A 16,936-nucleotide genomic window follows, 5' to 3' on the forward strand; every position below is an offset into this window, starting at 1 on the left:
TATGTGTGAAGTCAGTCAGTTAGTGATTAGAGCAGATGACTATGGTGATGTAGAGCGCAGCAAAACCCATATTTAGGCACAGCTGCGGTCCCTTCAGGTATAGAGACCTTAAAGATTTTACAGCATTTGAACAACGTTTTTGAACAAACCCTTTTAATTCAAATGTTTGTCTCCATTCAATCACGTTCATCTGTATCACCTACAGTGCTGTGAAAAATTATTTGCCCCCTTCCTGATTTCTTAATTTTTTGCACATTTGTCACACTTAAATGTTTCATTAATCTGCATTGTGCTATCTGCAACTGGAATGAGATGTTCGACGAGCAGGTGTCCACATACTTTTGATCATGTATTGTATATATCTATGTCTGTGTGGGTGAGTGCTTGAGTGAGTGCATGTGTGCTAAGGTGCACAGAATCCAAGCAGGTGGTCAGTCCAGTTCAAGTTTTCAGCAGTCTGATGGCTTGTATATAGAAATGGTCTCTGAGCCTGTTGGTAGCAGACTTCTCCAATACCGTCTGCCCTACAATAAGGGAGAAAACATCTCATGGCTCGGGTGTGTGGGGTCCTTGAAGATGCTGCGTGCCTTCCTGGATGGGTGGTAGCACGGTCCCAGTGATGTACTTCACCACCCTCTGGAGGACCTTGTGGTTGTGGATGGAACTATTTCCCGTACCAGTCCGTGATGCAACCAGTCACTCTTGATGGTGCAGCGATAGTATTACACCGAGTCATCAGAGTTTGTTCTGCTGACATTGACCGCTGCGGTACGGGCTCACAGCGCTGTACGGATATCTCTGTTGATCCAGTGTTTTTGATTGGGATATGTCCACATTGTTATTGTAGGTACAACAACGCATGAGAAACACATTCCCTTATCACCCTCCTATCAGGGTGATAAGAGAGCTGGTTATGGCTCACACTGATATTTGGTGTCTGTGCGTTAACCAAGGCCATGGAGGGCTGCCGAAACCAACAGTGTTCCATCATGTGGATGGGGCAAGGCTAGGGATTGTCTTAGAGACCTATGTATCTCGGTGGCGACTCTTCTTCAGACTATGTCACTTAGTGTGATTCACTTAGTGTGCATCAAGTCTCTTTGCAACCAATAAATAATAAGAAATTTAAACCACTGAGCGTTTCATGTCTATGGAAGAGACACTACATTTCATTAGCCTTCTGAGTCACTCTCTATGACTGCGTCCCAAGTGGCCCCTACCCTGTGGGCCCTGGTCAAAAGTAATGCACTAAATAGATAATAGGGTGACATTCGGGAAGACCGCATGTTGTACCCTGAGGTATTCTCCATTTACTGGGAAATTAGAACCTCACCTGAGTCAACTTCCAGGGAAATACCCATGAATAAAGTGCAGGAGGAGAGAGAGTGAGCAGGACCCAACGTCACGACACAATGCTTTCCATTGTGCCCCGGCCTGTCCTCCCTGATGCTGCTGTGTCATTGATAGTATCTATCTGAATTACACCTCCATGTGCCACGTGTCACAGTCACACTCAGTCACAACAACCAATCACAATGGACAGTTATAATGACTTTGATGTCACACCAGTGAGCACATGATCAGCGTCTCTGACTGGGAAGTTACACTTTTTATTGCTCTCACTCACTAGGTCACGTTAGTCACACACACACACACACAGACACACACATACAAGCCACATTCTCCTATTCCTCATAGGACGATACTGGAAATATCCTGTGTCGCTAGTTTGCTGCGTGGACACTTTATGGATGTTTAGTCAGGCGAAGGTCACATAGCACTGTGATTTCCCACACACATAATGGTTAACCCCTGCTGTGAAATGAAAATATCACTCCTCCTCAATATGTGGGAAATGGGTTTCCTTCATCTCAGCCTGACACTGCATCCGACCACTGAGGCCACAGTGTAAGTCAGCCTAGCAAAACACAATCCATGTGGGGGGGGGGGGGTCCCCTCAATAATAGACCGAAATCAAGTTGTATTGGTCGTATACACATATCTTGTAGATGTTATCGCAGGTGCAGCGAAATGCTTATGTTTCTAGCTCAAACAGTGCAGTAAAACCTAACAATACAAAACATTACACACAAATATCAGAAATATCAGAATGAGCTATGTCAGAGTCTGGAATATAAATATGCAACATATGTGTATAATGGTGTGAAATAGACAGTATGGACAGTATATGAATAGAGAAGGTGTGTACAGCAGTAATTATATAGGATCAGCCTTGACTAGAGGTATACAGCATATACATATGAAGTGGGTTAAACAGTATGCAAACATTACTAAAGTCTATAAAGTGCAGGGTAGAGTACTGGATGGTAGCCGGCTAGAAACAGTGACTAAGGTTCAGGGTAGGGTACTGGGCAGAGGCAGGCTAGTGGTGACTATTTAATAGTCTGATGGCCTGGAGATGGAAGCTATTTTTCAGTCTCTCTGTCCCAGGCTTTGATGCACCAGTACTGTCTCCTCCTTCTAGATGGTAGCAGGGTGAACAGGCCATGCCTTGGGTGGCTGAGGTCCTTGATAATCTTCTAGATGGTAGCGGGGTGAACAGGCCGTGGCTCGGGTGGCTGAGGTCCTTGATGATGGTCTTAGGGGCCAAGCCCCAAAAAATTCAGCCTCCTGTGGTTGAAGTGGCGCTATTGCGCCTTTTTGATTCAGAGGGGTTGGGTTAAATGCCGAAGACACATTTCAGTTGAAGGCATTCAGTTGTACAACTGACTAGATATCCCCCTTTCCCTTTCTTCACCACACTGTCTGTGTGAATGGACCATTTCAGGTTGTCAGTGATGTGCACACCGAGGATCTTGAAGCTTTTCACCCTATCCACTGCGGCCCCATCGATGTGGATGGGGGCGTGCTCTCTCTGCTGTCTACTGAAGTCCACGATCAGCTCCTTCATTTTGTTGACATTGAGTGACTGGCTATTTTCCTGGCACCACTCCACCAGGTCCCTCACCTCCTCCCTATAGGTTGTCTCGTCGTTGCAGGTAATCAGACCTACCACTGTTGTGTCGTCTGCAATCTTGATGATTGAGTTGGAGACGTGCGTGGCCACACAGTAATGGGTGGACAGGGAGTACAGGAGGGGGCTGTACACGCACCCTTGTGGGGCTCCTGTGTTGAGGTTCAGTGTGGCGGTGGTGTTATTGCCTACCTTCACCACTTGGGGTCGGCCCGTCAGGAAGTCCAGGACCCAGTTTCACAGGGCGCCGTTCAGAACCAGGGCCCCAAGCTAAGTGATGAGCTTGGAGGGCACTATGATAGGTATTCCTCTTCTCCAGATGGGATAGGGCAGTGCACAGGGCGATGGCGATTACGTCTGCTTCATCCGTTGATCTGTTGGGGCGGTATGCAAATTGTAGTGGGTCTAAGTTATCGGGTAAGATGTAAGAGATAGTTAGTTGTACAACTGAATGCCTTGAACTGAAATGCGTCTTTCATATTTAACCCAACTCCTCTGAATCATAGAGGTGCAGAGGGCTGCCTTAATCGACATCCATGTCTTTGGCGCCCGGGGAACAGTGGGTTAACTGCCTTGCTCAGGAGTGAGTGCTACTGGGTGATATTCATTTACAGTGCATTCAGAAAGTATTCAGACCGCTTTACTTTTTCGACATTTTGTTACGTTACATCCTTATTCAGATTTTTTTATTTTATTCCCTCTTCAATCTACACACAATACCCCATAATGACAAAACAAAAACAGGATTTTATATTTTTTTGTAGGCTTGCAGCTGGCTTCTCTCTGAAACCACACATCCATCTGTAGGTGATGCTTTATCATTTGAAACCACACAATTACCAGGAGGACAGTAGGCCTCTTGAAGCGATAGAGGAAGAACCACAAGTATTGTTTCACAACAGCTGTTGTCTGTTATCTGTAGTTTTGAGCTGCACTGTCCCACTGTGTGATGGATAACATCCACTCTTCGTTTATGTAATTGACTGTAAGGCACAAGTATCCTATTTTTCCTAGGATCCTAAAATCCCACAATTTGTGCCATAGTTTGACTACTGATAGATGCTGCGGTCAGTCAGAGTTGAGTCCTATTGTAGCCTAATGGTCAAAAAAGAGCAAACTTGCAATGTATTCAAGGCTTAAGTACTCTAGGCTTAAGTTTTACATTTCTTACTCAATATCACAGACCAGATTTGCCCTAACAAAAAATGCATCAACCCTTACAAATATATTAATCTACATAATTATTCAAATAACATTAGCTGTAGCGAGAGGAGAGACTGCATGCTAAAGACATTCAGAAAGAATGTGTCTTTAACCCTGCATTATAATATAACTTATTTTGAATGAAAGCCAGGAATGAGTGAGTCACTCAGCCTTATACTTCTGTTCTTGCTTCTGTTGCCTGTAGTCTTATAAGCGCCCGGATTAAAGACCCCGGCCACTAGGAGCGCCGCTTATGGATGAGCATTTTCTTGTTTGCTTATGGCCTTATACAACTCGCTGAGGCCATAAGCAAAAAAGCTGTATAAGGCCATAAGTGAGCTGTATTTGGCCATAGGCCAACAAAATTCTCATCCAGAAGCGGCGCTCCTTCAATGCAGATGTAATGGGGAGACTGCCATTTTACTGGCTCCTAACCAACTGTGCTATTTTGCTAGTTTTTTTGCATTGTTTGTAACTCATTTTGTACCTAATGTTGCTACTACCATCTCTTTTGACCAAAAAGAGCTTCTGGACATCAGAACAGAACATTACTCACCTCGAACTGGATGAAGATTTTTTCTTTAATGAGTCTGACGCGAAGGGTATACTGCTTTGGCGAGACAAGACCCAAATCCCCATCATCAACGTAAAGAAAATACGGAGAAAAAGGGGGTGGAGGGCGTAGTGTGTTGTAAGAATTTGCAGACGAGAAGGTAAACCACCACTACACTTGGTATTATTGGAAAACAAACTGGATAACCTGTGATTAAGACTATCCTACCAACGGGATATTAAAAACTGTAATATATGTTTCACCAAGACTTGGCTGAACGACGACATGGATAATATAGAGCTGGCTGGCTTCTCCGTGTTTCAGCAGGACAGAGCAGCTACGTCTGGTAAGAGGAGCGGGGTTGTGTGTCCATTTGTACAACTGCTGGTGCGGGATGTCTAATATTAATGAAGTCTCAAGGTATTGCTCGACTGAGGTAGAATTCCTCATGATAAGCTGCAGACCACAATATCTACCAAGAAAGTTCTCATCTATATTATTCGTAGCAGTCTATTTACCATCACAAACCGATGCAGGCACTAAGACCGCACTCAATGAGCTGTATAAGGCCATAAGCAAACAAGAAAATGCTCATCCAGAAGCGGCATTCCAAGTGGCTGGGGAATTTAATGTAGGAAAACTTGAATCCATTTTACCTAATTTTTTGCCAGAATGTCACATGCAACCAGAAAAAAAAACTCTAGACCACCTTTACTCCACACACAGAGACGCATACAAAGCTCTACCTCGCCCTCCATTTGGCAAATCTGACCATAATTCTATCCTCCTGACAAGCAAAAACTAAAGCAGGAAGTACAAGTGACTCGCTCAATACGGAAGTGATCAGATGACACAGATTATATGCTAAGGACTGTTTTGCTAGCACAGACTGGAATATGTTCCGGGATTCATCAAATGGCATTGAGGAGTATACCACCTCAGTCACTGGCTTCATCAATAAGTGCATCGACAACTTCATCCCCACAGTGACTGTAAGTACATTTCCCAATCAAAAGCCATGGATTACTGGCAACATCTGCACTGAGCTAAAGGCTAGAGCTGCCGCTTTCAAGGAGCAGGACACTAATCCAGACTCTTATAAGAAATCCTGCTATGCCCTCAGACGAACCATTAGACAGGCAAAGCGTCAAAAGAAGACTAAGATTGAATCCTACTACACCGGCTCTGACGCTCTTCGGATGTGGCAGGGCTTGAAAACTATTACAGACTACAAAGGGAAACCCAGCAGTGAGCTGCTCAGTGACGCAAGCCTACCAAACGAGCAAAATGTCTTTTATGCTCACTTCGAGGCAAGCAACACTGAAGCATCCATGAGAGCACCAGCTGTTCCGGACGACTGTATGATCACACTCTGCGTAGCCGATGTGATCAAGACCTTTAAACAGGTCAACATTCACAAAGCCGCGGGGCCAGACGGATTACCAGGACATGTACTCAAAGCATGCGCGGATCAACTGGCAAGTGTCTTCACGGACATTTTCTACCTCTCCCTGGCCGACACTGTAATACCTACATGTTTCACAGAGACCACCATAGTCCCTGTGTGAAGGTAACCTGCCTAAATTATTACCTAAATGATTTCAGCCCCGTAGCACTCACATCGGTAGCCATGAAGTGCAACAACACATCTGCCACGCTGATCCTCAAGACTGGGGCCCCTCGGGGGTCCCTCCTGTACTCCCTGTTCACCCATGACTGTGTGTCCAAGAATGACTCCAACACCACTGATGACACAACAGTGGTAGGTCAGATCCCCAACAATGATGAGACAGTCTATAGGGAGGAGGTCAGAGACCTGGCAGTGTAGTGCCAGGACAACAACCTCTCCCTCAATGTTAGCAAGACAAAGGAACTGATCGTGGACTATAGGAAAAGGAGGGCCGAACAGGCCCCCATTAACATTGATGGGACTGAAGTGGAGCGGGTCGAAGGTTTCAAGTTCCTTGGTGTCCACATCACCAACAAACTATCATGATCCAAACACACCAAGACAGTTGTGAAGAGGGCATGACAACACTTTTCCCCCTCGGGAGACGGAAAGATTTGACATGGGTCCCCAGATTCTCAAAAAGTTCTACATCTGCACTATCGAGAGCATCCTGACCGGTTGCATCAATGCCTGGTATGGCAACTGCTCGGCATCTGACCATAAGGCTGGGGCAAAGCTTCCTGACATCCAGTACCTACACGTATATACTAGACGGTTTCAGAGGAAGACCCAAATAATTGTCAAATTTTCACCCAAGTCATAGACTGTTCTCTCTGCTACTGTACAGCAAGTGGTACCAGAGCGCCAAGTCTACAATCAAAAGGCTCCTTAACAGCTTCTACCACCAAGCCATAAGACTGCTGAACAACTAATCAAATGGCCACTCTTTTGTTTTTACACTGATGCTACTTGCTATTTATTATCGTTATTGTTATGTACATTTATTGTGTTACTTTTTGATTGAATTTTTTTATTTTTTACTTTAGTTTATTTACGAAATATAAATAACTTGATTTCTTGAATTGCATTGTTGGGTAAGGGCTTGTCAGTAAACATTTCACTGTAAGTTCCTGTTGTATTCGGCACATGTGATAAATATTATTTTATTTCATTTCATTTTATTTGAGTGTATGTTTAATATCCTACAGATTCTGTCATCACCAAGCCTCATGCAACCGCAAAATGTCGGATAAATCAATTTCACAAATCGGGCTGTTTTTAAACTTTGGTATGCTGCATGAAAGGCTTTCAAAAAAATCCATTAGAACAAACTCTCTGGCATTACCTAAAATGTATTTAGTATTGTTCACACTTCCAAACGGGCAGAAAAATATAATTGCACCTGTTTGTCATGCAACACTACCTCTTGCGCTTTTGACAATGATTTCACATGAGGCCTAATTCACATGATATGCCTAAAATACTTATATCCATCCACTAGGCTAATAAATAATCACATTTTCCCTTTCGATTATTAAATTAATCTTTATCATGTTATTTCAAGTGTTCCCTTTGCAGCACATGCAAAAGAGATTTGGAGTTGTTGAACGGGAGTGACAAAATATATTACCATTGAATATTAATGAACTGAATGAAGAGGATGAAGAAGAAGAGAGTGATTGAATTTACAGTGCCTTGCGAAAGTATTCGCCCCCTTGAACTTTGCAACCTTTTGCCACATTTCAGTCTTCAAACATAAAGATATAAAACTGTATTTTTTGTGAAGAATCAACAACAAGTGGGACACAATCATGAAGTGGAACGACATTTATTGGATATTTCAAACTTTTTAACAAATCAAAAACTGAAAAAACTGCAAAAAAAGTTAATACTTTGTAACGGACTTTCAGCTGCAAAATTATTATCCTCCGGATAAAAAGTGTTGTATATTGCACAAATCTGGCCTTTATGGAAGAGTGGCAAGAAGAAAGCCATTTCTTAAAGATATCCATAAAGTATGCCTTTCATATACAAGGAGAAGACTGATTGCAGCCAAGAGGCCACAAGCCAGTCGTATATTGCACAAATCTGGCCTTTATGGCCTTAAAGATATCCATAAAAAGTGTCATTTAAAGTTTGCCACAAGCCACCTGGGAGACACACCAAACATGTGGAAGAAGGTGCTCTGGTCAGATGAAACCAAAATTGAACTTTTTGGCAACAATGCAAAATGTTATGTTTGGCGTAAAAGCAACACAGCTCATCATCTTGAACACACCATACCCACTGTCAAACATGGTGGTGGCAGCATCATGGTTTGGGCCTGCTTTTCTTCAGCAGGGACAGGGAAGATGGTTAAAATTGATGGGAAGATGGATGGAGCCAAATACAGGACCATTCTGGAAGAAAACCTGATGGAGTCTTCAAAAGACATTGAGACTGGGACATAGGTTTGTCTTCCAACAAGACAATGATCCAAAACATAAAGCAAAATCTACAATGGAATGGTTCAAAAATAAACATATCCAGGTGTTAGAATGGCCAAGTCAAAGTCCAGACCTGAATCCAATTGAGAATCTGTGGAAAGAACTGAAAACTGCTGTTCACAAATGCTCTCCATCCAACCTCATTGAGCTCGAGCTGTTTTGCAAGGAGGAATGGGGGAAAATTTCAGTCTCTCGATGTGCAAAACTTATAGAGACATACCCCAAGCGACTTACAGCTGTAATCGCAGCAAAAGGTGGCGTTACAAAGTATTAACTTAAGGGGGCTGAATAATTTTGCACGCCCAATTTTTCAGTTTTTGATTTGTTAAAAAAGTTTGAAATATCCAATAAATGTCGTTCCACTTCATGATTGTGTCCCACTTGTTGTTGATTCTACACAAAAAAATACAGTTTTATATCTTTATGTTTGAAGCCTGAAATGTGGCAAAAGGTCGCAAAGTTCAAGGGGACCGAATACTTTCGCAAGGCACTGTAGAACAATAATGTAAGAATGTCACATCCTGACCATAGAAAACCTGTATTTTATATGGTAGAGTAGGTCAGGGCGTGATAGGGGTTTTTGTTCTAGTTTATTTTTTCTATGTGGGTTTCTAGGTTTGATTTTCTATGTTGGTCATTTGTATGATTCCCAATTAGAGGCAGCTGGTTATCGTTGTCTCTAATTGGGGATCATACTTAAGTATCATTTTTTCCACCTGTGGGTGATGGGATATTGTTTATGTTTAGTTGCCTGTTAGCACAGTATTTGTCGTCACGGTTCGTTTGTTCTTTATAGTTTTGTATTTTGCTTAAGTTTCACTTTATTCATTAAAAGTATGTGGAACTCTACGTACGCTGCACCTTGGTCCGACCATCATTATTACGAACAACGTGACAAAGAATTGCTCTTCCTCTGTTCTGTGCGCACTCTCAAGACAGTACACTTTTTTTTGTTTCAGAAGAAGCTGTAACTGGACCGTAGATAGTTACTTACTAAAACTGTTGTAACACTGTAAGGTTTTTATTCTAAGAACTCAAATGGTCTGTTATATTCCAAAATATTCTTAATGTACAGTGCATTCGGAAAGTATTCAGACCCTTTGACTTTTTCCACATGTTGTTACATTACAGAATTATTCTAACATGGATTAAATCATTTCCTCATCAATCTACTAACAATAATCCACACTGACAAAGTGAACAGTTTTTTTTAAATTTTTGCAAATGTATTAAAAATTAAAAACAGAAATACCTTATTTACATAAGTATTCAGATCCTTTGCTATGAGACTCGAAATTGAGCTCAGTTGCATCCTGTTCCCATTGATCATCCTTTAGATGTTTCTACAACTTGATTGGAGTCCACCTGTAGTAAATTCAATTGATTGGGCATGATTTGGAAAAGCACACACCTGTCTGTGTAAGGTCCCACAGTTGACAGTGCATGTCAGAGCAAAAACCAAACCATGAGGTCAAAGAAATTGTCCGTAGAGCTCTGAGACAGTTTCATGTAGAGATCCGAGACGTAATTGTGTCGAGGCACAGATCTGGGGAAGAGTACCAAAACATTTCTGCAGCATTGAAGGTCCCCAAGAACACAGTGGCCTCCAGTATTCTTAAATGGAAGAAGTTTGGAACCACCAAAACTCTTCCTAGAGCTGGCCACCAGCCAAACTGTGCAATCAGGGGAGAAGGGCCTTGGTCAGTGAGGTGACCAAGAACCCAATGGTCACTCAGAGAGCTCCAGAGTTCCTCTGTGGAGATGGGAGAGCCTTCCAGAAGGACAACCATCTCTGCAACACCACCAATCAGGCCTTTATGGAAGAGTGGCCAGACGGAAGCCATTGCTCAGTAAAAGGTACATGACAATTTGTTTGGAATTTGCCAAAAGGAACCTATCAAGATCCTATCAAATCAAGATTCTCTGGTCTGATGAAACCAAGATTGAACTCTTTGTCCTGAATCCCAAGCGTCATATCTGGAAGAAACCTGGCACCATCCCTACAGTGAAGTATGGTGGTGGCAGCATCATGCTCCAGGGATGTTTTTCAATGGCAGGGACTGTCAGACTAGCCAGGATCGAGGGAAAGATGAATGGAGCAAAGTACAGAGAGATCCTTGATGAAAACCTGCTCCAGAGCGCTCAGAACCTCAGACTGGGGCGAAGGTTTACCTTCCAACAGGTCAATGACCTTAAGCACACAGCCAAGACAACGCAGGAGTGGCTTCGGGACTCTGAGCGTCCTTGAGGGATGAGCTCTTGATAAGATCTGCAGAGAAGAATTGGAGAAACTCCCCAAATACAGATGTGACAAGCTTGTAGCGTCATACCCAAGAAGACTTGTGGCTGTAATCGGAGACAAAGGTGCATCAACAAAGTACTGAGTAAAGGGTCTGAATACTTATGTAAATCTGACATTTTAATTTTTTATTTTATTTAAATTAGCAAAAATGTCCAAACACATGTTTTTGCATTGTTATTATGGGGTATGGTATGTATATCTCAATGGTCATCCCCAAAGCCAACACCTCCTTTGGCCCCCTTTCCTTCCAGTTCTCTGCTGCCAGTGACTGGAACGAATTGCAAAAATCGCTGAAGCTGGAGACTTACATTTCCCTCAATAACTTTAAACATCAGCTATCTGAGCAGCTAACTGATTGCTGCAGCTGTATAGTCCATCTGTAAATAGCCCACTCAATTTACCTACCTCATCCCCATATTGCTCTTATTTACTTTGCTGCTCTTTTGCACACCAGTATCACTACTTATACACCATCATCTGCTCATCTATCACTCCAGTGTTAATTTGTCATTGTAATCACTTTGCTACTATGGCCTATTTATTGCCTTGTCTCCATTTGCACACACTCCATTTAGACACACTGTATTTGGACACACTCCATTTAGACACACTGTATTTGGACACACTCCATTTAGACACACTGTATTTGGACACACTCCATTTAGACACACTGTATTTGGACACACTCCATTTAGACACACTGTATTTGGACACACTCCATTTAGACACACTGTATTTGGACACACTCCATTTAGACACACTGTATTTGGACACACTCCATTTAGACACACTGTATTTGGACACACTCCATTTAGACACACTGTATTTGGACACACTCCATTTAGACACACTATTTGGACACACTATTTAGACACACTGTCTCCATTTGGACACACTCCATTTAGACACACTGTATTTGGACTTTCTATTTAGACACACTTTCCATTTAGACACACTATTTTATTTGACACACACACTCCATTTAGACACACTGTATTTGGACACACTCCATTTAGACACACTGTATTTGGACACACTCCATTTAGACACACTGTATTTGCACACACTCCATTTAGACACACTGTATTTGCACACACTCCATTTAGACACACTGTATTTGGACACACTCCATTTAGACACACTGTATTTGGACTTTCTTTTTCTTTATATTGTGTTATTGACTGTACAGTTGTTTATTCCAACTGTAACTTTGTGTTGTTGTTTCTGTCGCACTGCTTTGCTTTATCTTGGCCAGGTCGCAGTTGTAAATGAGAACTTGTTCTCAACAAGCTTACCTGGTTAAATAAAGGTGAAATAAAATAAAAAGATTGAGGTAAGAAAACTATTTAATTAATTTTTAGAATAAAGCTTTAACTTACAAAATGTGGAAAAAGTCAAGGGGTCTGAATACTTTCCAAAAGCCCTGGGGCGGCAGGGTAACCTAGTGGTTAGACCGTTGGAGTAGTAACCAAAAGGTTGAAAGTTCAAATCCCTGAGCTGACAAGGTATAAATCTGTCATTCTGCCCCTGAACAGGCAGTTAACCCACTGTTCCAAGGCTGTCATTGAAAATAAGGATTTTTTCTTAACTGACTTGCCTAGTAAAATAAAGAAAAAATACTTTAAATCTAGATAGTACTTATACATTGTACATTGTGTTTTCAGTTACAACTATTATAGAACATGCGCTTTTAAACCCACCCCTCAGCTACTCTCAGTCCATCCCACCTACAATTGGAGTGTGCCCTTGGCTATCAGTACATTTAAAAAAAACCTATCACGCCCTGACCTACTCCACCGCATAACTCCACCACATAACTCCACCTTTCATATTCAGAATTTCATTAACAAAGATTTTTTGTTATTATTTTTTTAATCAATTAGTATATTTGAATGTAAACATTATTTGTTGTAATATTTGTTCTGTCTTTTCTGGAGGATCAAACTGGAATTGCAACCAGCTTTGTAAGGCTTGTTGTAGAAAGGGTGATATTTAAAAAACATACCATTTCAATTAACTGAAATTGAGAGGTTGTAATCTGGATAAAGGGAAAAAGGCCATTTTTGAAAAAGGGGTGTGTCATTCTACCTAAGTTGACTAGGTGCTAGAAACAAGGCAACCATGTCTTTCGGCGACATCTTGTTCGAGGTCTTGAGTACACCACAGGGAATGATGAGGGGACAAATGATAGCTTCTAATGATTCGTTCTAGTAATTCTACATGAGATGGGACACTATCATTATTTTTGATTAAATGTGTTTTTGAATTCTCTTGGTTGCACTATACCATGATTCGTGCTTACTACCCACCTTTATCAAACCCATGGGAATGAAGCAACAAATTATAGCTCTCAGCAGCTGATGGTCGTGATTCCTTGTGAACGTGCTGTACTGATTTAGATGTTTATGTTAACAAAATACTGGATAACACTTGACTTAAGGCATACTGTTACAGTAAAAAGCATTATGATGTGTTCCTAATGCATTATAAGCCTTGTCAAAAGTATCTATGAACTGCTTATATTGCTTTAGTATCCTCCTATAATGAGGCCTCTAATAAGAAAATGTCAAGTCTCTCCTGTGAACTTTGGTTTCTCTCAGCAATGCGAAGCTCAGAGCCGACAAGAAGAATACATGTTTTCAGCTCAGATCAAAAATACCATTTCAAGGAGCCCAGGGTCCTAAAAAACAAGAGAGGCATTGATGTACGCCAAGCACAGTGCACCTCACAAGTGAACAACAAAGGAGCTAAGTAAGAGCATGTGTGTGTGTGCATGTTACTGTGTGTATGTGTGTTCACGCACCTGTGTGTGTGTGTTCAAATTAGGCATGGGACCTATAAACACAAAGTCAGCTCGCAAACACAAAGTCAGCTCGCATGTGGAACAACTTGTCTGAAGAAACTGTTATAAACAAGATGTCTCTTGGCTTACTTCACAACTTGGAAAAGAGACAGTGCTTTCTTCTCAGATGAACACTGTAACACAGAACAATAGTATGTGAGTGTGCCAGGGTTTATATTTAGCTCCCCTTGTAGTGATGAGAGGAATCAATGCAAATGCAGTAAAAAACAGAGAACGACAGTACTGTTGTATATCGTTTCTATTACTAAAGCACCATGAGGCAACGTACAGCGTATTCATGGTCCCGCGGCGCCAGTGATCTTTACTCTTGGCTCTGCATGATCTCTGATGTGTTTGTTATCTCTTAATGCACAAAAACAAAGGCGAAGTGATAGAGATCGTTCACAGCCTTTTGTACTGGAATATATAATATATATAATACTATACGCCATTTAGCAGATGCTTTTGTCCAAAGTGACTTAGTCATGCGTGCAGACATTTTACATTCATTGCATTTGCATACATTTGACATTTTTACAATATCCCTTCGCTGTGAGTGTTGTCATAGCAATGTCTGTATTGTTTCATAGTGATAATGTTGTACAGATTCCAAATATAGAGTGATAGGTCACCCAATCACAGAAAGCTAGTCTAGAGCTAGACAACTGTTTGACCATGTTTAAAACTGCTATAGTAGCCAGTTTCCCCAACTTTGGAATAAAATGTTCTGGAATGGAATCTAGCGGTCTACTCCAGGTACATTTCAAACAACAACAACACCTGTCTCTTTCTGACCAAAATGATTTAGGGATTCAATACGATCATGCTTTGTCGACAATACACCATATAAAGGTATTTTCCAAATGAGTCGATATATGCAGCGTTTACTGTGAATACAGTCTGTGAACGCGGGGACATTGCCTTTAAAAGCTGAATTGCCCACAAAGCATGACTGGATTGAATTCTGGCCTTAGTCATTCCATTCAACAGTACATGTGGTAGAGGACACTAAGTAAATGAATATTCATTATATGTCGTCCAGTGCTTTGGCAGCCTAGGTGACAGACAGATCGCGTCTGACACATAAGTCACTGAACACTAAACAGGGGAGAGATCCTAGCTGTCCCTGTAAGAAATGCATAAATCCTTTACATGCTTTACATGAATCCTTTACATCCTTTAAATCATTTACACAAAATATAATCTGGGTATCCTTATATGGACACTGTATTTGCTGAATGAATTGTCAATTGTCAACAGTTGTCAATTCCATTGGAGAACCGAAGATCCCTTTTGGAAACTTTTCTTCTAAGAGTGTAGAGGCTTTTAAAGTTGAGTTTGCACAGCAGACCATCTGACAAAATGCTGTTTTCAGTCAAGATTTTCACAGTTTTGAAGATTCAACGTTTGACATTCAATGTTAAATCATAGTCAACCTCAAATGTTTAGCAGGCTGTGTAGAATGATCTCTCTCTCATGACCTTAATAATGAATTACCCAGTAACACAGTCTTGGAGACTTTTCTGACATGTAGGTTTCAGAGCCAGCTCTACACGACCCATTGAAATATGGGAGAGCATTTCTCAAATGAACGGAGCCAGGGGCAAGGAAAATAGTCCAATTGAGCTAGGAAAAGAGTCCACTTCTTGGGAAACAAATGCATCGTATGATGGAGAAGCCAAGAGTTCTAGTGTATAGTATCTCTTTGGACTGCAGAACAGCTGGAGACTATTAGGAGATCAAATGTTGGATTGCCAAGAGTGGAAGGGGGGAGAAGGAAAAGAGGCCACAGAGGTTGGTTTCTGACAGGACCACAGGAAAAGACAGCTCTCTGAAAGAGAGCCATCTACATACAACGTGTCAAACCCTCCTCTCCCCTCCGCCCTTTGCCAGAAGTTTACGGCAACACGAGTTCCCTTGTATTGACAAAGAATAACAATTGAATGATGATTCTTTGTATTGTTCTGAGGCTATTGAGGATATATTGTGTGGTCTACCTCTCAATCTAACCCTCTATTGTCAAACAATGATCAATAAACACACAATAGCTGTACTGTGAGAGAGTGGATATGGTGAGCAATGTGACAGGCTGGCTCTCTGTCAGTGAGCAAAAGTGGAAATCTCCAATGGCAAGTTACACAGGTTAGCAGTGCCATTATTGCAGATGGGCAATATCAAGTTTTTTTTTATTGGGCTCACAACTTTGTCTTTAAACTCCCTAAAGTACACAATCCTAAAACAAAGCCATACAGTCATTGGACAGAGCATGTTCTCTTTCCTAATAGGGAAATGTCCTCCAGCGATTAATTTGTACTTTTATTGTATAAATACTGTAAAGTAGCCTACACACACGCTTTCAGCAAAATAGTGTTTTTTAGACACAATTTCAAACTTCAAGGAGTAGGACATTCAAGGATGGGCTCCTGAATGGTGCAGCGGTCCAAGGCACTGCATCTCAGTGCAAGAGGTGTCACTACAGTCCCTGGTTTGAATCTAGGCTGAATCACATCCGGCTGTGATTGGGAGTCCCATAGGGTGACGCACAATTGGCCCAGTGTCGTCTGGGTTTGGCTGGGGTAGGCTGTCATTGTAAATAACAATTTGTTTTTAATTGACTTGCCAAGTTAAATAAAAAAGGAGTTGTTCTGATGGGAATCTGTGATGCCATCGGCCTCCCTCCTTGATTGATAAAACAAATTGAGGAGCAATAGAGAACAAAAGAGGCAAGCCCCCTCCACATACTTGTACTATATGACTAACCTGGACCCCCCATCGAGATGTCTTTTGTCAAGTAAACCAGGTGTTAATGAGGTGAAAAGTGTGTAAAAATGATGTCTAATTGGTTGTCAAGGGTTTCCTGCTCTCTTCTCAACAAGCGGATCTTGAATATTTAATTTGTTGGAGCAGATACACAATCAGCCTTGAGCTGTCTTACATGGAACCTAAACCGGCAGCTCATGTGCATAAATGTATTTTGTCCCCCTACACCAAACGCGATCACGACACGCAGGTTAAAATATCAAAACAAACTCTGAACCAATTATATTAATTTGGGGACAGGTCAAAAAGCTAGTTATTTTACCTGAAATGCACAAGGTCCTCTACTCCACCAATTAATCTTTCATG

Source organism: Oncorhynchus masou, chromosome 12 (assembly GCF_036934945.1).
Source record: "Oncorhynchus masou masou isolate Uvic2021 chromosome 12, UVic_Omas_1.1, whole genome shotgun sequence".
NCBI classification, from domain to species: Eukaryota; Metazoa; Chordata; class Actinopteri; order Salmoniformes; family Salmonidae; genus Oncorhynchus; species Oncorhynchus masou.